The 6,473-nt window shown below is 42.7% G+C and overlaps 1 non-coding gene across 1 annotated transcript; it reads left to right on the forward strand.

The window, feature by feature from the left end:
- The first annotated feature begins 722 nt into the window (after positions 1-722).
- Positions 723-831, forward strand: LOC136484453 (small nucleolar RNA R71). Its single transcript, XR_010765972.1, has one exon. It is a non-coding gene; the product is annotated as a small nucleolar RNA R71 (small nucleolar RNA).
- The last annotated feature ends 5,642 nt before the right edge of the window (positions 832-6,473 follow it).

The following is a 6,473-nucleotide window of genomic DNA, read 5'->3' on the forward strand; positions in this document are numbered from 1 at the left end:
ACTGCCCCAGAATCTTACCATTATCGGATAGAGAAACAATAGCTGCCAGCTGAGCTGTTTGTGATTCTATCATTTTATTAAAGCTATGCTAGTTTTTTATGGTAGAAGCAAAGCTATCCATTCTGTTATTTATGTTCTCTAGAATTTTATCATTGGTAGCTACCTTTCTAGATAATCCCTCCATAAGTTTGGATTGGTCAGTAATTAATTTTCTCAAGGGTGGTTGATTGAAATTATTAAAATTATTACTTTGATAGTTACCTTAGTAATTACCTTGGTAGTTTGGCCTTTGTTGCCGATTCCATACTTGATTCTATTGAGGACGAAAGTAGTTGTTGTTGTCAAAGTTAACATCCTCTTGAATTTCAAGGCAATTGTTCCCTGAATGCCTAGTGTTTCCACACCCTTCACACGTCATGCGGGAATCATGAATATGCATGACTTCTTGCTTCTCATTGGCTCGGTCTTCAATCTTCTTTATTAGCAGGTCCATCTTAGCAGACAGCATGTCTACCTCCTTGAGTTTATGCATACCTCCACCTCTCTTGTAGGTCTAAAGACGTTCTTCATTCCAACCTTGGTTGGAGACCATCTTCTCCATAAGAGAGGTTGCGGCTGGTATAATGAGTGACAGGAATGCACCTCTAGTAGTAGCATCCATAGTCTCATGGGTATTGTTGGTCAACCCATGGTAGAAAGTCTACATGAGTAGCTAATTCTCCATCCCACGATAAGGACATTCTGTAATGTAATCTTGAAAGCGTTCCCATGCCCCAGGGACAGATTCATCATGTTGCTATTGAAAGCTTGAAATTCTCTCACGTAGAGCATTAGTCTTGCCTGTGAGAAAGAACTTGGCTAGGAAGGCAGTGGAGTAGTTATCCTATGTAGTGTTTCTATCCTTATGGGCATAGAACCATTGCTTTGCCTTCCCCAAAAGTGAGAATGGGAAGAGGCGGAGTAGTATGGCATCTTGGGTCACTCCTTTGATGGTGAAAGTGCTACAGATCTTCAGGAAGTGTTGGAGAAGTGCACTCGCATCTTCATGTGCCTTTCCACAAAATTGGCTTGCTTGCACCATGTTGATGAGGGCTGGCTTGAGCTCAAATCCATTGTCTCCAACATTGACTATTGGTCCGGTTCGGATGTTGGCTATAGTTAGAGCAGAGAATTCACGGAGGGTCCTGTTAGCCATAGCTTCAAATTTAGGTGTTAAGCTTCGCCTTATCTGGTTTTCTTTCGACTCTAAAGCTGAAACTTTCTTGAGTTTAACCTTAGTTCTCTTAAGTAATGCTTTTGGATCATCAACGTAGTTTGTCAGAAGGACAAAACTGGTCATACATTACCCTACATAAGATACAAAAGTAGACAAAACAAGGGTAAGCTTGTTTGAGCAGAGGTCAATGGTTATTTCGATCACATCAATAAGTATAAGTTAATCAATACTTCCTTTGCCTAGCTACCTTCCCTGGCAACGGCGTCAAAAATGCTTGTTGGTATTTATTAATATGTCACTTGTTTTAAGTAGTCACCCTATGTTGTTTACATTCCTTAGCATCTTTTACTCAGTTGTCATCCCTAGTGTTGGTGCTAGAAATGCTTGTTGATACTACCTAGTGCCACTTCTAGAATGACACTAAGAAGTACTTTAATATTTCATGTGACTAGAAGGAATATATATAAATGAAAGGAATCTGCAAGCGCACAGATAATATACCATTGTAGCACTTTACCCGAGAGTATTCTAGGTATCGTTATTTATATTTTTACCACAGGGAAGGTCTGGCAAGGACATATATTGATAACTTATACTATTGACAGAGAAGTAAACCATAACCAATATTCTACTCACAACAGGGGTAAGTCATAGGATAAATTATGTATATGATAAGTATGTATTATTGATAAAACACTCAGAGTACTCCTTTCTATTGCATTAGCATGGTTAAGTAGAATATTAGAGGAATAATTCCTAAGTCATTCTTAATTATAAGCCAAAGCATACATTGATTAGTGCAATTACACCTAGTAGTCATGGCTAAGGTCATCTTTATATCGACACATAAGGGATATTACTAAGGAAGATTAAGAACAGAGCTTGTTCTTTCTTCGTAATCGGACCCTACTTGCACATATATTCAGGGAGTGGACTACAAAGGACTCACGGGAGTGTCACATCCGCGATCTACCACATGACCTGGAATATAGGGTGTATCCATTGGTAAACAACATATAAGCACCACGCTTACACAATGTCGACCACTCACCCTATGTAAACCAGAGTGAGCGCAATATGAACTTATGCATAAACATAATGATAAACTAGCTATACTAAGTATATAATCAAAGTAGACGATGAACATCATAACTAAGAACATGAGTATTGTGAATACCAATATTGTCATAACAATTATAGCAGACATATAAAAGTAATGAAGATACAAAAAAGAGGGGGTACAAAGATTATACCAAACCAAGCTCTTGACAAGATCAGGAATCCAAGCGAAGCCTGCTTTCCTCCCTCTAGACCTAGCCTAACTAGCTATGCCCTAAAATATGGTGGAGCTCTGAGGATGATTAGGGTTTTTGTCTTCTCAAATGACTTATGTAATTCCTGAGGGAGGGGGTAGGGGCTGGTATATATAGGCCGGAGCATCAATCCTGAGCCCTTGGATCAAACCAACTTGAATAAACGGCGTAAATGCAATCTAGGAGGTGGTGGAAAACCAAAATAACAATGGGGGGCTGACATGTGGGCCCTAGGGGCCAGCCGGCCTATAGGTGGGCCTAGGCAACACCTCGCCCTCCGCTTCGGTGTGGTGTCCTCTCGAGTCTTCTGGAACCTTCTAGGGTCGTTTTCTCTGTGGATAAGCATAATTAAATCTGACATGTAGGTCCACCTTGATGGTTTTTTGGATAAACCCTGCAAAAAAATATAGATTCATCAAAACTCATGGAATTTGTTAGTTTAAACCCCTAGACCTTAGTTTGTGATTATATTTATGCCCTTATGCATGTTATATGGACGGTTTATATTGGTTGTTGACTACCGTCAACAATCGGCTAATATTGATATGGTTTTCATCCTACCCGCAAAGTTTAGGGCTCCTTCCAAGTACGGTGAAGAAGAGTATGATGAAGAAGAATTGGAAGAAGCAGTGGCTCAACTAACTCTCTAGTCCCAACAAGCTATATTTGACAAGCCAACTCAGCATCGGCACTTGAATGCTTTATATGAAAGGATTTGTCAATGGAAAGCCGATGACCAAGATGTTAGTCGATGGAGGTGCAGCTGTCAATTTGATGCCTTATACCATGTTCCATAAGCTTGGGAAAGGTCCTAAAGATTTGTTTGAGACCGACATGATGCTAAAGGACTTTGGTGGTAATGCATCTAAGACCCGGGGGGGCAGTTAGCATCGAATTGACAATTGGAAGTAAGACCATGCCTACTGCTTTCTTCGTCATTGATGGCAAAGGGACATACAGTCTACTTCTTGGTCATGACTGGATCCATGCTAATTGTTGCATCCCTTCAACAATGCACCAATGCCTCATCCAGTGGCAAGGAGACAATGTTGAAGTTGTTCAGCCTGACACATCCGTGAGTGTGGCGACAGCTGATCTAGCATATTGGGAATTTGAGGATTGTGAGTGCTTCTCTAGTAGAGTCTGGGAAGGAGGCGTTATCAAGATCAACAATGAACGTCAACAGCCGGTACAAGCAATCGGCTCTGAAAGTTTATTTTAATAAGCTCCTTAGATGATCATCACGGAACAACTAAGCATTTTCTTCACAAATTAGTTCATGGAATATAACCGCTCTATTTCAAGAAATCAAGACAACACTGAGATGTATTACATTTTATAAGGATTTGATAGCCGATGATTTTACATATCTCGTGATGAATAATTTAATTTTCAAGTTATCATTGGCTACTTTGAAGAACATTTTCTTATAAGGGATTTGAGCCCAAATAATTAAGAGTAGTACTTAAGAGTGACTAGTTTGGATCATCGTTAAGTATTGACAGCCGGTACTAACAAAGTATCGCCTTTAGAACAAAATGGACAATCCCAATTCGGCCTAAAAAGGTAGAAGCCGATGCAGCATGCATCGCCTCTAGAGCAAAAATGAAATGAAGAATACTGATCGCAGGAGGCTTGATTCAAGGAAATGTCAATGGCAATATTTCGCACAGGATCAAGTAGAATGCAGAAATAGAGGAAACAAATGCAAATTCAAAGAAACATCAAGGGCTGAAGAAAACGTTGTTCACGATTCCTTCGGCCGAGGTGGTGTTCGCCACGGCATCGGCGGCTGTTGACGGTTCTTAACTCATAATTTACACCATCAACAATTGTATAAAATTCATCAAGAGTAATCACAAAACTAGAAATAGGGCTTTCAACTAATCATTTCCACAAGTTTTGGTGGAATATTTGTTTTAAGGTGACCAACATGGAAATACACCAAAGTGAGCCCAAGGGCAACACTCACATGATTCAGCCCAAGCAAAAGAGGGAACAAAGAACTTGTACCTGACATGTTTCCACCAAAGGCCTCATGGGAACGCGCTCCAAGTCCAGCCAGCAGCCCACCATGCGAAGGTGGTGATGATCAGAGCCAGTCAAGGGGCGGCTGACCCCTAGGGGCGGCCGACCCCCACCTGGCACCGCTCATCCCCTCCTTCGTCTGGCGGTGGTATGGAGGCATGCAGAGGTGGTAGAAGCTAGGATTTCACACCAAAGGTAGTTGCAACACTACCTTACTCCCCTATGTAAATAGAGGGGTAGAGCTCCCCTCTACAACACACAACAAGAAACAAGAAAAGAAGAAGAGCTATATTACTACTTTAGCTTTAGCTAGGATAAGAGAGGGAGTGAGAAAGGAAAGAGTTGGAGAAGTGCCATGGTTGTCGACAACCTCCCTTAGTGTACCAGCTACACTTAGCGGAAGAGCGTCAGAGCTAGCAACTCCTCCACTTGTACCTCTACGATCGTCTTACTACTTGGAGTAAGAAGTTTGTGTTTAACTTCGGCATTGACTTCTTAGGAAAGCTACCTTTGTTCATTATAAACTTGTGGGTTCATCATCCATCCTTGTGGCGGGTACTCTAGTAGAAGGGCATTGATATAGATGGATAACCCTTGAATGCATACTAGAGTAATAGTTGATAGCGTAGACATGGTGTCTAGGCTAGAAGCTATCTTCATTTGCCTCGTTCCCCATGGTTGAGGGGTAGGCGATAGGTGGTGATAGCCCTGTCCGTCCATTGTATTCCCCCACATCTGGGTTCGACGTAGAGCTATAGGCTGGCATCACTTGGTAGACTAGGTGTACAGTGGTGCCCGAAGCAAGTCTATAGTGCCAAGGTTATCTTCGCTTAGGATATCTATCCTTAGAAAATCCTCACTACCCAAGCAATCCTTCTTTTTGTTTTTGTTAGGTGAGCTAGCTAAGAGACTTACACATCTGTTCCTTTGGGAAATTATGATACCCTGAATACTTCTGGGTTAAGTGCTACAACAGTGTTTCTATGCACTTGCGGATTCCTTTGCTTTCGCTAAGAAACACCAATAGTAGCCCCTTCAAAGTCCGCCACCAAGTCATGGTGGTTGTCGCAGCTTGTGAAGCTAGGCTGATGCCATCGAACCTCATGACCAGAATGCACCTGAGTAATGGTCAGGGCGACCGTGGCCCCATGGCGGACACCATGAAGGGCAATCTCCCTGGCACGCAAGGGGGTGTCTTGAAGGTGGTTCGCTAGCAGGTCACCTTGGGCGTTCAGAGCACCGGTGGCATTGTTCACTGCTAGTTGGAGGGCCTCCAACTGCTCTGTCAAGGCTACAATGAAGAACAAAATTTATCAGGGAAAGAATGATAGAATGGAGGTAGCAGAAAAAATAGGGTTCTTCTAGAAATCTTACCCGCAACCCTAGCATCGGATTTCGCTAGTTGCGCCCGAGCGGCGCTGCTCTCTCCCTCCACGATGGCGAGAGCGGTTTGGGAAGCATTATAGGCAGCTTCCAGGCGCTCCGTTTCATGGGTTGCCTACCAATGATGACCCCTCGCCTCATTCCATTCATGAAGATAACGCCAAGTTTCATCCCCATTGTATGAGTTAGAGGAATTGCTAGAAGAAGCCACTGATGTTGTCGGTTGGGCCTCGAATCTCGCTAGCAGGTTGTGAACTCTGGCGTGGGAAAGAGTCCTACAAGGTGAAGAATTGCTAAGTTTGGGCGAATGCCAAAAGGATTTGAGATGCAACTCAACTTACCCCAGGATGCGAAGCCACTAGCGTAGAGGGAGGTCTTCTTCTGGAATATCGCTGGCGGGGCATTTGCAATTGGCCATTGCTTCAAGGAGAACAATTTTAGATCTAAAGACGGGGGGAAGGAGTTATGAAGTGGTGAGAGCAAAGGCGAGTGTAGATACGACTTCTCGGCTATCCCCTAGAGATATATAATAG

Source organism: Miscanthus floridulus, chromosome 9, assembly GCF_019320115.1.
Source record: "Miscanthus floridulus cultivar M001 chromosome 9, ASM1932011v1, whole genome shotgun sequence".
Lineage (NCBI taxonomy): Eukaryota > Viridiplantae > Streptophyta > Magnoliopsida > Poales > Poaceae > Miscanthus > Miscanthus floridulus.